The following is a 15,637-nucleotide window of genomic DNA, read 5'->3' as shown; positions in this document are numbered from 1 at the left end:
GAACTATGCAAATTCCTGGCACCTACCTTGTGATTAGTAAAAGTTAGTGTATTAGTCTGTTTCATGTTGCTAATAAAGACATACCTGATAATTTATAAAGGAAAGAGGTTTAATTGAGTCACAGTTCAGCATGGCTGGGGAGGCCTCAGCAAACTTACAATTGTGGTGGAAGGGGAAGAAAATACGTCTTTCATCAAATGGCAACAGCAAGAAGTGCAGAGCAAAGGGGTAAAAAGCTCCTTTGAAACCATCAGATCTTGTGAGAACTCACTATCATGAGAACAAGAAAGCATGGGAGTACCCACCCCCATGATTAAATTACTTCCCACTGGGTCCTTCCCACGACACTTAGGGATCATGGGAACTACAAGTCAAGATGAGATTTGGGTGAGGACACAGCCAAACCATATCAGTTAGGCATTAGCAGTAGTGGTAATAGTTGGGTTTTATAGATTTAATACTTTAGCAGCCACTGAATTGGATGTTCTTAATATATAACTTTATTTTTAGAATTGCTTTAATATTAACTCTTAGAATTCAGACCAGCAATTAGAGGACAAATTTATGAAGGTTTTTTAAGTAAATAAAACTCAAATCAATGATCAGTCAATTATGTTCAAGGTGCATAACTCGGCCGCCTTTTGAAGCCCTACAGGCTCCATTTCAAAGACTCATCATCAAGCTTTAGTTTGTCTTCACACTTGGTTGGCTATCATATCATGGATATCATATCATGGAGAATTTATATAAAGAGCTGGACACTGGTGGATGAGAGAATTCATCTACTTTCTTGAACTTATCTGTATCTAGACCCCATGATGTCACTCTCACCAACTGTTTTGACCTTGTCATTTATTTCCATGGCACATAAAATATTTACATCTCTGGCAGGTACACTTCTATCTTCTGTTTAACAATCTGGCATTGATGATTCCCCAAAGAGGGTATTCTGGCCATCCTGCTCACCTGAACATTTAGAGGTGCCATGCTCCCATTTCAACTTAGCTACAAACTTTTGAAAATCTAGACCACAGAACAGAACTACACCTTCATTTCCCAACTAATTCAAGGCAGAATTCAAGGGAACACACATTAACCCCTGCCAGCTCTCCCCCTTCAGATTCTACTAATTGAAAGACAATTTCTTAATACCCCTCCTTTTCCATTTCCTTCATTTGGTATCTTTATTTTCAGGCTAGAGAAGGTCCACTAATGTTGTGTGAGAGAGCACAGTGGTGGTGATGAATATGCAGATTTTGTTTTATTTCAAATCTATGAGCTGTCAATTCAAATTAAACTTTGATTATTTATCATTATTATATTTTTAGTTGATACATTAATTGTACCTATTTTGGGGGTACAAAGTGATATTTTCATTCATGTATATGATGTGTAATGATGAAATCTAGGCAATTAGCATATAAGTCACCTCAAGTACTTTTTTTCATGCTGGGAACATTCAAAATCCTCATTTATTGTACATTTTCAAATACGCAATAAATTATTAGCTATAGTCAACCTACAGTGCCATATAACAACAGAATATATTCTTCCTATCTAGCTGTAATTTTATTTTCATCTACCAACATTTTCCTATCCTGTTCCAATCCCCAGCCTCTAGTAAGCTTTGTTCGTCTCTTTACTTCTGGGAGATCACCTTTGTTGTCTTCCACATGACTGAGAACATGCAATATTTATCTTTCTGTTCCTTGAACATTTCATTTAACGTAAGGTCCTCTGGGCTCATCCACGTTGCCATGGATCAGAGGGTGGTGTTTCTTTATGTCTAGAGGAGAAAGAGGCTGTCCTGAAGGGACAGGAAGTTTAGCGTGAGTGGCAAGTAGTCCAGAGATGACAGAGTGAAAGTAATGAAATCAGAGAAGTGGGCAGGAGCCAGAATATTTAGTCTTAGATACCATAAAAAGTAATTTGGATTTTATTCTGATTGCAATAGTAAACAATAAAAAAGTCTTAAGCTTGGGGAAGGCACAGTCTGATTTATGCTGATAAAAAATGTGGACTCTAAAGGCAAGAGAAAAGAAAGAGATACCTCTTAGGAGAATGCTGAACAAATTCAGGTGAGAAATGGGATGATGGTTGAGTCTAATGTTATTATAGTAGAAGAGATGGTGAATTAGATGTGGAATGGAAAGAAAATGGGAAGAATCAAGGATGAGTTTTATGTGATACACCTGAGAAACTAAGTAATTCGTATAGTCATTTAATGAAGTGAGGCATTTATCCTGCTTCAGGCTTTGACATATATGGAGTAAGGGAGAAAACATCGTTTTCATTTGAGAATGATATTTTCAGGGAGGTGAAGGTAACCTTCAGATATGACAGTGAAGATTCAGGGAAGTTGCTTATCATAGAATATTCATTGCCTCTGGTGGGGGCAGGATTTGACTGAAGAAGGGCATGAGGGAACTTTCTATGGTAATGGAAATGTTCTACAACTTGGTACACACAGCTATATGCATTTGTCAAAACTCATGGAACTATAAACTTAAGATCTGTGCATTTCAGTGTGTGTAAATTATACCTCAAAACTAGAAACTTATGAGCTCGAAAAACAAAAGTGGTGTTGTTTGCATATAGAGAAGATGGTGAGAATAAAAAGCAATTCAACCAAGGCAGCTGTCCACTGAGATAAGAGTGAAAAGCAGCTTTAATTCTCTGAGTAAACGGTTTCTACTTAGCATGTTGTAGACAGAAATTTGACAACTTTGACTATAAAGAATCCATCACAACCACTTAAAAAGGCAAGTTATAAAGAACTCCCCTGTGACAATGATAACTTGGCAGTAAAATTTCCAACTTGTCAGTAAAATTTCCTCATATAATCAAGTATACAAAGGCTCATGACACTACCTGACCCTAAAGTTTCTCAGTGGGAGGGTAGGGATACAATTATTCATGGGTTTCTTGTGTTCCTGTTTGTCCAGGCCTTCTGAGTAATGGGCATGTTTGAATAGCAAACATATTTTTGGGATCTACAGAAAGTGTGTCTCCCTAAAAAGAGACATTTCAGGATAGTGAAGTGTGATGGTTTATTTTTATGTATCTACTGAAATCTCTTTCCCCTCCCTGGAAACATTTTTCTTACTTTCCAGGTTAATGAGTAATTTCTCTCTTTCTAGAGAGGAGGGTGAGCAGATTGCTAAAAGCCCATAAAAGCTTAAAGTTTCTTAATTTGGGGTTTCCTCTTCTGGAATACAACCCTGCTGCATGCCGAGGTAAACATCTTGTACTTATAATGTTGCCCTAAGGGGGACTGGGGTGTAGAAATAAGATGCTAAGATATTACTCTGACTACTGCTTTTGCTGTGAGTAACAAACCATCTGTGTCTCTGGCCTAGGGTTTTGTGTTCTTCTATCAGTACATGCATATTAAAAAAACAAAAAGCTAACTTGCTAGCTTGCAAGTGGAGTTTTGTCAGATCCTCCACAATCTCAGAACTAACATGGAGATTTTACTGTAATCATGTTAAAGTTTCCAATGGTGTATATTGGATTCCTATATCAAGACTTTAGTTCTAAGTCAGAGGGCCAACACGGTCCAAAAAAATTTGGACGATATTTCCAGTCAACATAAGTGGGACTTATTAAAATTCAGAGTTATCTGCTCTGGGGAGATAAATATACAACTCTGCAGCAGCCTTTACAATGTCCCCAAACTCCAAATATACCTGTTAGTAACCTGCATTACTGTCTAAGCCTAGTTATTTTTCATCAGTCGTCATTGTGACTTTGCTTTCAAAGATAGACACAAGTAGGATACAATATCTAATTGTATTTTCCCATAGGAGAAAGAGTTTGAATTTAACTTTGTATTTAAACTGAGGAAGCTGATTTATACTCTAGTCTCTTAAAACCTTCTTTGGATTTTAAACACATACATTCTTGATGCTTTGACAGGGACCAAGTTTTTACTTTTTCTGAAAGTGCAATATACAGATAATTTAACAATGGACTTCGACCCAGATGTACGGTACATCACTATCTTCTTTTAAGTAAAGCAAAAAAGAAAACATTGAGCATTTCTTCATAGCAATTTGTAGGAAGATCAGAAGATCTGAAGCCTGCTATCTTGCAATTCTTCTACTGATACTACGTCTTCCCAGGATTGTGAGGTCTCTTTTCACAGATTTTTTTCTTGCCTGGCAGTCTTGACTTCAAGGCCCAGCCCTCTTTGAGCAGAACTCCTTTACTAGGTGTACCACCCCTCCTATCATGTACCAAAAAGTTTTCAATTGGTCCCTCACTCTCATTCTTAGCCAGAGAAGCATATAATTCCAGTACATGGTACCATATTGTCCATTTCTGGAACTTAACTCCTCTAGTCTAGGATTCCACAGGCTAAATACAACGTGTTAGTTTCATGAATCTGCCTGCAGCAAAAACTTCTCCATAATTTCAGGGGAATAGGTAGATCATAGAGAAATACTTGAAAAATTCTATGAATGTAAGTATATTTTGAAATGTAGGTAAAATTGACTGCAGTTCTGACAATAATGTAACAACATTTATGCTTATATTATTAACAATTGAATAGTGTCCATGGGGTAAACTATTCAATGCATTATTTATGCCATTACTGTTTTTGTGCGATAGACAACTCTAACAAAGTAACTGTTTTAATGCCAACCTGAGAGATAGAATCAGATAGTGTTTCTGCTACACCCTAGTGGGTTATTTTTTCTTAGGTACTAAACACATGCTAAGCAAGATATAGAACTTTGAATTAGATTTTGATCAATGACCTCATGCTAATTTTCGTTCTGTTTGTTTTGCTAGTGGGAAACTAATAAGTGAAGTTTCAGATCTCTTATGCATTTTGAGGGTGTTTAAAAAAATAATAAGATAATTGTTACAGAAAGAATAGCTTCATATCTTGTTTCTTAATGTCAATGCTCTATATGCCTAGGATTATTAGATACCTCCTAGAAAACTCTGATCGTTTGTGAAAGAAGAGCACAATTTATTTCTAAGAACAAAACCATCGAATATCTTTCTTTTCAGAAAAGTAAAATAATCTTGAATTGCCTTAAATTTTAGGCGATATTATCTGGACTAGAACACAAAGATAAAGAATGTCATCGTGTCCTTTATATCATTCATCAACACATAGTTTGAGATTAATTAAATAAAAGATTCATAATAAAGAATAAGATAATAAAATATAAATATCATTTTATTTGTCTTAATTGTTATGTTTATACACGTGCCTTAAATGTCTAGAAACATTCAACCTGTCTTCACTAATAAAGGTCAATGAGATTCAATTACTTTTAAGCTATCAAGATTGCCTAATGAAATATGGGGATTATTTTGCTCTTTTTTTTTAACAACTCACTAGAGTGTCTGCAAGTTGGTAAATTGTTCCAAATTTACAGAAGTCGAATATTTTATCAGTACTGCAGAGAACCTAATTACCATGTTTATTAATATGCCTGTAAAAAAAATTAATTCATACTGTTCCAATCCCCCAAGGGAGCCAGGGCATAACTTTCCTTGTCAATAAGACTGTGGATTCCTTTCCTCTCAGTGGCAGGATAGCGGGAAAGGGCCCCTCCCTTCCAGTAACCGGCCTTGGTGTGACAGCCATGGTGTGGAAACAGACACCAGAGACATAGCGGAAAAAGTTAAGTGGGCTGAATATACTGACATGCTAACTCCTAAAAGATGCTTCTCTGTATGGCTGAATGCATGACATCTTTTTGAAGTTTCGTTAGGACTCTAGGAACCAACCTTCATGCTTGAATGTTCTCTTGACCCATTTCTTCTGAAGAGTCACAAAGTTCAAGGCAGAATAGAACAGGTTCTTAGTATTTCTTTCATAGCCTCTTTTTTTTTTTTTTAATGAAGCATATAGTAGTTCTGGGATTTTTCTCTACTCACACACATATTTCCCTGATGCCTTCATTTTATAAAAAGGGTAGCACTTTGGGAAGATGTATGTGGTACAGGATTGGCTTCTGACATTTCTCTTCTTTCCTAAACCTCACTTGCTCCTATAACGTGTAGTCTGCAAACTCAGCAGTCTATGTGTGATGAGGCAAAGCAAATGCCCTGCTGGTAGTTGCCTGAGAGTGCAGGTTCAGATGGGAAGATACCCTTCTCCTTCAAGTATTATAAAAATTAATTTTATAAAATGTTTCGATTAACTCGTAAACTGAAACCAAACCAAACCAAATATCTATATATAAATATATAATATCTATATATATGTGGGCCAAATAAAGCCCACAGGGCCATCAACTTATGATCTCTGCTAGAGAAAGGGACAAAGGCACACAAAAGATGATACCGCCTGGTTTATGTTTATAACATAAATGAATCCAGAGTCATCTATTTTGTAATGTGTACTGAGAGGTATAAAGATTTCACATATGTTGGGGATATGTTTAGAATCATATTCCTTTATTTCTCTAAATGTAATTTGACTTCCTATTTCTCCATTAGTCAAACTCTTAGTTTATCCTCCCACTCTTAAGAGTTTGTTTACTTCTTTGCAAACTGATCAAGAAATCACAGAATTAATAATAATTTTTAAGGAACTTGACCTAATTTCCATTGCCAAGTGCAAAAAAAAAAAAAAAAAGTGGCATCTCCCCTCTGCCACTGCTATCAGTACTATTGATCCTCACTGCCATAAGATGCCTGCCAGTAGGATCCAGAACATCCACTCTGAGTTGACCCTTCTAAAACCTACTTTTGCCCCCACATCAGTGGTGCAACTTATGATCCCGTGTGCTGTTTTTTCTTCTGGCTTAGTTTCCACACTATTTGGGAGGAATCTTGGTTGATAAATTTGCTCTGCCCACCTGATTCATAGTAAATTCAATCAACATTGTCATATTAAGTGGAGAGATCTAATGCTGCTCCCTCCTCCTGCCTTCTTTCTTCAAGTTTTCATCCTTCTATTTGAAGTAGGGGGCAGATTAATTGATCTATTGCTTAAGGAGGCATTAAACCAGAAATGGACATTTCACTTTTTCCTGCCCTGTCAATCTATAAGAATGATTCCCTCAAAAGACTCTTCAAATGGCTCTGAGTGAAAAGAAACATGCCTCTATCCTTCCTTATTCAGGGAGCAAAGGGAAAAGTTACAGCATTCTCAAACAGACTGATAGTTTCCAATTCTATAGATCCCTTCCTCCCAATTCCAATTGTTTGCTTATAGCTTATATAGTCTGGTTTAGACGTAAATAAACTTCTTCAGTGATGTTTACAGGGGACAAGTTTTTTTTTTTTTTTTTCCCCAATCCTTAATCAACCCCAAAAGGAGTTTTCTAATTACTATTTGCTGTTATTCTCTACTTGCTGTCTTTTTTTTTTTTTTTTTAATAAGCTAAGTTTTGAACAGCAGTTCCTTCCAAGTTCTGGGATATTAGGAAAATTTTTGCTCAAATTTGCACATTTGTATGAAGTAGGAAAAATCCCAAAGACAAGAAGGCTATGAGATTTTGGGGAAATTCCAGAAATGATCTGAACACAGAGGGCTCATGAAGTACCCTTATGCTAGCATGACATGCAAAAAACATGGACAGCACACCAAGGCAGGAAGAGTAAAAACAATTTTATCCTGTGTAAATGATTCTTGGAGGAGAGAAATAAGAACGAGGAGGAGCAGGAAAAAAGGAGAAGGAGAGAGAGAACAAAAAAGGAAGAGGAAGAAGAGGGAAACAGTTCTTCTGACTTGCAGGATGGAACACAGGAGAAGACAGCCAGGTGTTCTGACATTAAGCAGCAGAGCAAGAGTTCAGGTTCCCAGATGAGAAATAAACTATCACCTCTGGTTGGGTGAGGACATGACTTCTCTGCTTTTTGGGGTAGGGCTTATAACCGCCTAGATTTCCTTAGGCATCAACAGACATCTGCTGATGAAAGCATGCTGTAGGAGAGACATGACTGTCAGCACGTTCTGCTACCTCACACCCTCTCTCTTCCCCTTTGCCATCGTCCTTGGGGCACAGGTTTAAGAAAGAGGACAGCAGTGATCAGCCTTTGGAAACTCAGTAGGTCTTGAATGTGACAACTCTTCTCTGTTCTCATTTCTGAGACTGTCTAGGACCCTGCATAAGCAATCTGGAAGGCAACAGAAGTGCTGGCAGCAGCAGTGATGGTGGTGGTGAGGGGTCGGTGTGGGATGCTTAAAGGAGGGAGATTTGAAATGAATAGCATGTGAGAGCCTACTATTGAATTCTACTCACAAAATACACAAGATTTGTAAGGAAAAATTAGCTGAAACTATTTTACGAAGGGACTAGAGCACGTGGAAGCTCAAATAGTACGTTTCTGCAGCAGCGTCAATATCTGGAGTAAATACCTGGGGTTCGTCGTCTCAGGCCAAGAAAATTTAGGACATTGGACACACACAGGGAGTTTAGGAGTGGAGGCTTAATAGGCAGAAGAAAAATAAAGGAGAATAGCTCTCTCTCTCTCTCTCTCTCTCTCTCTCTCTAGTGAGAGAGAGGGGCTTCCAAAAGCAAAAGACCAGCTGGCCGGGAGTTTGCTGGATTTTATAGGCAGGCTCGAGGAGGTGGTGTCTGATTTACGTAGGGCCCACTGATTGGTGCAATGAGCTGTGACTTTTACATAGCACGCACCAGAGAAGGCTGGCCACCCCAACCTAATCTTATTATGCAGATGGGCTTTCCACTTGACCTGCACCATCTTCTCTGCTCCTTACTCTACACGTGGCTGTCAAACAGAAGGGAAGGTGAAGCCCTCATTTTGAACATGCCTAGTCCCAGGTAGCTCTGTTCTGCCGGCATTCACCCGTGCAAGCTTTCAGCCTGCTCATGTGTGTCTGCAGCTCGATTCTTCAGTCTGCTCCTTGTTAGAAAATGATTTGGGGGCTGCTTTTCATTAAAAAGAAAACCTTACCAAAGACTCCCGTACCCTCACTATCTGCTTAAGTATTTTCTTCTTAACTCCTATGTCATTTCTGCGTCTGTTTGGGCCTCATACTTTAAAGTTCTGATTGTGCAAACACAGTTTCCGATCTGCGACTGTAGTTCATATCTCATGCAGTGAGAATCCTGTGAGAAAAATCTCTCTTCTTTTCTCTCTAGCATATTCACAGACATATTCCCTTCAACCTTGACCCAATCACAATGCCCCTGGATGGAGGAGTCCTGAATTTAAGTAGAGGGAAGTTTTTAGTTATTCCTCATCATAGAGCCATAAGAAAATAGGAAAGATCGTTCCTCTTTCTCCTCCTCCTCCTCTTCCTCCTCCTCCTTCTTCACTTTTCTTTCTTTCTTGTTTTGCATTCTGATTTGTTGCACATTTATCTTAGTTAAGTATTAAGATCCTGTTCAGTTTTCCAAGTTCTTGTTCTTTTCACTAGCGCCAGATTTCTACCTTGAAAAGACATTGCAGAAATGGTGGAGCAGATCGGTTAGGAGCAAACCGACAACAGAAGGCCTGTGTGGCATAGGACATGGACAGGGTATACAGCACTGGTTTGAGGTGGAAAGGAGGACTCAGAGAAAGACTGAGGTGTCACTGGCTGTAAAGGCCACTGAGCCATACCTGAGTGATCTCTGAGGTTCAGTCGTAGGTAAAGTTGCACAATTCAAAGTAAATATAGTGAATCACGGCTGAGGCAGTCATAGAGCAGCAATGATCCCAGCAGAGTGGGAAATATAACCATCCCAGGGGACTGCAGCAAGGAGAACGTCAAAGGGTGCCAAGGCTGTGGGGAAGGCTGACTCAAAAGGTTTGCCCGTGTTGTTAACAGATGTGAACTTGTTGATAAAAGATCAGCAAATGCACAGGGAGAAGGGAATTTACTGATATTGTATAACAACCTCTGAATTAATGTTACTTTCTATTATAAAGAAAAAATGTTTTATTTGAAATAAAAATTTCCTTTCAGGGGAGCCTTACAAAGGAACGTAGTTGAAGGCTATTTTATTTTAGCTGAGAACCTACATAGCTCTTGGATATGCAAAATAAGGCCTTGGAGCTGAGTTTGGGAATAGCAAACAGAAGGAGCTGAAGGCTCTGCTTAGTGGAGCGAGAGGAATTCGAGTTCCTGGAAGCAAAACCAGGGTGAAGAGGGGAGGAGGAACAAACAGTGACTAGCCTACAAGGCCTGAGTGCCTTGGGAGCAGAGAGGCAGACTCGGGGGACAAGAGATTGGGGATAGAAAAATGACCCACGTGGCTCAGCAAATTTAGCAGAAGCTGGAACCAGAGCCGTATACAAAAAAGCTTTGGATTTTCCCTGTGTTGTCTAACAACCTTAGAGTGACCTAACCTCCATCCTGTAGTCAGGAGGCTTCCAGATAACTAAGCATGTCAAAATAATTAAGTGACCAGAATGTCTTTCCCAGATTTCAGGTATTTTCAGGAATGCTGAGTGGCAGGAAGAAAATATATGATTATCTCAAAATAAGGTAGGAAACAAATTATATGAAAGCTTTAAGCAAGAACAAACTAATCAAGGTATTTATCTGGACAGTCATTTAAACTGTGAATCCTCTGAGAGATTGCATTTTATTCAGTTTCATTACTTCAGTGACTGTTACAGTGCACATAATAAATGTTCAATAAATGCTGGTTAAATAAAGAAAATAATAAAAGGAGGGAGAAAGAAAAGCAGCAAATGTAGCAAATCTCAGATTGTCATTGGTTAGGAGTAACCTAAGAACACAGCGAATATGCTTAATGAAACTCAGTGTCTTTGCCATGGCCCTTTCATCTGGAACGTGGTCTTTTCCAACATGCGCTCACACACACAGTCTCACAACCACACAGCCTGGTTCCCTTACCTGCTACAAGTTTATCTGCCATTAACACTTTATTTAAAAGTGTGACTCTCCCCTAAACTCAATTTGGCTTGTCCTATATCATTTCCTATTTTATCTTGCTGCGTGGCCTGCATACCATCTAGTCCATTATGTATTTTATGCAGATTTATTTTCATCAGCACGCTTTGATATGTAAGCTCCAGGATGTCAGGAACTCCTATCTGTTTTGCCCAAGGATATACCCCCAGCAGTGAAAGAGGGCCTGGTCTGTAGTAGGTACTTTTGTAGGAATGCATATATGAATGAATGAATGAATGAATGAAGGTTTATATAGGAATCATGAAACCTGCCATCTGAGGAACAGAAATAATTTCTTCCAGCTGGACTGAAAGAGGCATGCACACTGAAGAAGTTTTAAAAAAAGAAAAACCCATTACCAGATATGAATTAAAGCCTGTCTGCTTTTATGTATTCAAAACCCCAACCAACACAGAACAGTAGTCAGAAGCTGGACCTAATTTCAAGGAAGGAAATTAGAAGCTTATTTTCTGTCTTTGCATTGCTTTTGAGTGTGTCTTCTGATACAAGCCAAATGCTGTCCGTCAGCCTGTTACAGCATGTGCTCTCATGTACTGCCACACTTTTCATTGCTGTCCCCCTGAGTTAAACTGCTCTGTTCTGCTGCCTTGCTGTCTAGGGCTTGAGATAAAAATGTTCAGTTGCTGCTGCCATGCTGCCTGTCTCGTGTGTTTAAATGTGTCCATATCACGGTGTTTGCATCTGACTACATCTTGGCAGCTTCCAAATAAGACTTAGAGAAACCAAGCCACTGCTGGGATGATGACTAATCATTTTGCAGAACAACGTGAGTCAAACAAAGGTATAGCTCATATGGTTCTCAGTTTTCCTTCTGAGACATACCACCACAAAACAGAGAGAGGATTGATTACGAGCAAGTACCATCACGGACACAGCTGTAACTGGTCAACAGATGCAGCCTTATTATAATATGCATTCCACAAGCATATGGAATTGGGTGAAATTAAACTAAAAAATAAAAAGATTGAGCTCTTCTTCAAATAAGAGGTGTGTAGAAGCCAAAAAACCTCCCTGTTCTTTGTTTTCTACCTTTCCAAACTGTAGCAGATGTTGTCAATTCTATAAAATTAGAAAAAAATGCAAATGTCCACTAAATCCTGAGTGGGGATTAATGCAAAACTGCAGAAACATTGAAATTCAAAATACCCAGCAAGTTATGTTTATTAATATCATCCACATATGCCTTTTTTTGGTCTTTAGGGTGCTCTTTGATCTACAAAGTGGATCAAAGATCCAAGAGCCAAGTGGATCTACAAAGGATGTGGAGCAGTATGTGTGTTCCTTTTATTCATTGAAAAGGAAAGGGCAGCACGAGGTAAATGGTGGTTGCCATTAGCTTGTAAGCTTTATCCCAGGAAAAGTTTAGGGCAGCATGAATTATCATAGAATGTGCCCTTTTTTGGATTATCTATTGCTACCATTTATATAAAAAACCCTCCAACAAGTATGGTTACCTTTTTCTTTGTAATATTTTAAAATTCAATTGCATTTAGAATATTTTCTCATCCTTTCTACCATATCTTTTTTTCTGTATGCCTTCCTAAAGCTTATAAAGTTAGAGGACAAAAATATAAAGTTATCATTTTTCAATATTTTTTGTGAATGGAATTATCTATAATACATTTATAATTATTATTTATAATACAGAAACCATCGTATCTTAAAACATAAACATTTAGGTCATGTATCTTGGCTAGAATATTTGAATAATGTTCTGTACTTGACAATGTCCAATAAATATTATCACTCAGAAAATAAAAGCAGCAAAAATTTGGTGGTACAGTTTTAATGTTTAAATTTAGAAGAAAATATCGAAGGCCAGAAATCATCTAATATCTGCTTCCCTATCAATGAGAACCAATGTAAACTAAATATTGCAATCTTGTTATAAAAATTTGGTTTCCTTTACTGACTATTGAGGGAACACATTATGACAAGCAATCTTAATTTAAAAAGTCAAAATTTGAAAACAGCAGTAATGCCAATTTCACATTGCATTTGAAGGATAAATGTCAAACCCTGTCGATGAATTTGTGCTTAGAAAAAGTATTTTTGCAGGTTTTCTTTTCTAAAAGATCTACCCTTATCATTTAAAAATAGGAGTGCAGTCTTATCTTTCAGTCCTGCCTTTCCAGTGCCCTCTACTGGGCACTATAGTTGATAAATATGTGTATCTACTCCTCCAGGTTCGCCTCTGATTTTATTTTTAAATCATAGAATAAAGGGGAGGGCTGAAAGAAATTTGAGAATTCCATCCCTGCCTTCTCCTAGGGTCATAACCAAGCCACCTGAGAGATATGAAATCTCTTCTGTTTTTCAAGATTGTTAAAAAAGAAAAGTGACTCAAACCTATTTTGCTTGGTATTTTCACCCAACTGGCCTATACCTTAGCTGCCTTAGTGAGTGTTTAGGATGACTTAAATTACTGCACCTGCCACAAGTGCCTTCTGGGTGCTGTAATATATAACACTGCCTTTTATTCTTTAAACACAAAAGATGTGGCTTTCATTCTTGGCTGATGGAAGTGATCAGTGCAACATAAAAATTGCAAGTGAGTTTATCTCTGTTTCTTTGCTAGCTGTAGCAACGGGTGCATATGCACAATAGAGATGACATTATTTCCATCTGTTTTAAATATTTTTTCTTAGTAAATGTCTATAAAAGAATACATTCACAAGCAAGTCACCATGGAGGCCTTCTAATGAAATTTATTTTGCTGCATTTTAATGAAAAAGACAAAATATCCTTTATTATTAGACTGGAATTCAGTATAAAATATCCATTAATAATTAGCATTTGTGCATAATACAGCCTTTGTTAGTTTTGGTGTGTGAAATTAATCTGCAAAATATTTTCAAGCAAGATTTAAAACAAAATAAGGCAAAAGCCCTGGATAAAGAGACTCTACTAGCTTTTCCTCTTATTTTTTCCCTTCTTTGGTTATCAATTTTCTAATTGAAAAATTATAGAGGATGACATTTAGTAGATTTAAGAGGTATTTTGACTGAGTTTTTACTCCCTGAATGTTAAACACATATGAATATTTACAATATATCAGAGCATGGCACACCTATTCTTTCCTTTCTGTTTTGGAAATTTGCTTAGGCTGTTCAGCTGTCCCTTCTCTATGGCCACGTAATAGAAACATCATTACCTCCAGCAACCTCCCAGTGGGTTAGTAGCATAACATTCCTGATGGATAGAACATGTTTCTGTTTTTTGAAGTTACTTGAATATTTCTAACAGTTGCAGCTAATCAACTGCTGCATTGATTAATAAAAAAGTGCCCCAGAAGTCATTATAAAATATCAATATACAGTTGCTAAAATAGTCTTAAAGAGGCCATAAGGATTATTCCATATTTCTGTAGTCATATTTTGATTAAAAGTGTGTAGAATGTTTGTTTATATTATAAATACTATTGTTCTGTGTAGCTATTTTTGACAAATATTCTATTGCAAAGTGAAAATAACCCAAAGGAAAAGTACAAGGACTTTAATTTTAACTTAAAAAAAAAATTAAACCTTCTTCAAAGCTAACAGAAGACCAACATGCTGATCATATCTTTCAGAATCTCTTGAAGTGTAAATTTAGTCAGAGTGCCAAACATAGAAAGTTGATCTCAACCAAATCTTCAAATGGACAAAACATTCTCTTGGACTCAGCCAGGACTGAGCCAGCTGCCTGTTGATATGTGGGCAGAGAGAAGTTGAGTGCCTGATTCTGGGGCCATTCAGCTTCTATGCTTCAAGGTAGCATAGTCTCAACATCAGATTCTGCATTAGAGCTTTGAATATATGTTAGGAGAAAAAAAAAACCTGTTCAATTTCCAAAATTATTCTAGCTTGCAATATTTTTGACCATCTAGTCATGTTCATACATTTTGTGATAATATATGGGAATATGTATTAAGCTGGAACCTTTGTCACCCAACTACTGGGTCCAGAATTGTAATTTTTAACATTTTTGTTGCATTAGGCTACCAACCACTGTTTACTAACTGCATGTGGAACTAAAAATTGCTGATGAAAGCTTTGTAATGTAATGGAAAAGGTGTTGGATTGGAAATCAAGAGAGCTATTTTTTTTTCTATTGCTTTCACTACATGTTACAGTGGCCTTGGAGCAAGGTGTCTTGCTTTACTTTTTAAATAACACTTTTTACAAATACTGACTTCTGCAGGGTGGAGTGGCTCATGCCTGTAATCCTAGCACTTTGGGAGGCTGGGGCGGGTGGATCACTTGATGCCTGGAGTTTGAGACCAGCCTGGCCAACATGGTGAAACCCTGTCTCTACTAAAGATACAAAAATTAGCTGGGTGTGGTGGGGGGCACCTGTAATCCCAGCTACTTGGGAGGCTGTGGCAGAAGAATTGCTTGAATCTGGGAGGTGAAGTTTGCAGTGAGCCTAGATCGCACCATTGCACTCCAGCCTAAGCGAAAAAACAAACAAACAAACAAAACAAAACAAAACAAAACAAAACAAAAAAACCTGACTTTTTAAAAATCTATCGTAAGTATTGGTTGAACTAAGATTAGGTCTTCTGCAGCTATAAATTTTCATAAGGCAGACTTGTATACCAAAACACTTTATCAACATCTCTGCCTAGAAATCCTAACAGATTTCAATGATAACATGCTAACATGTTCAAAAACAAAGTTCTGATTTTCCTCTACACTCTTCTCAGTCTTCTTAATTTCAGAAAATAGTAATTATTTAGGTTCCAAATCCTGAAGTCTTTTTAAGTTCCCTCTATTCTTTATACCCCACACC

The sequence above is a fragment of the Hylobates moloch genome, unplaced genomic scaffold (assembly GCF_009828535.3).
Source record: "Hylobates moloch isolate HMO894 unplaced genomic scaffold, HMol_V3 SCAFFOLD_2, whole genome shotgun sequence".
NCBI lineage: Eukaryota > Metazoa > Chordata > Mammalia > Primates > Hylobatidae > Hylobates > Hylobates moloch.
This window is presented reverse-complemented; position numbering follows the sequence as displayed.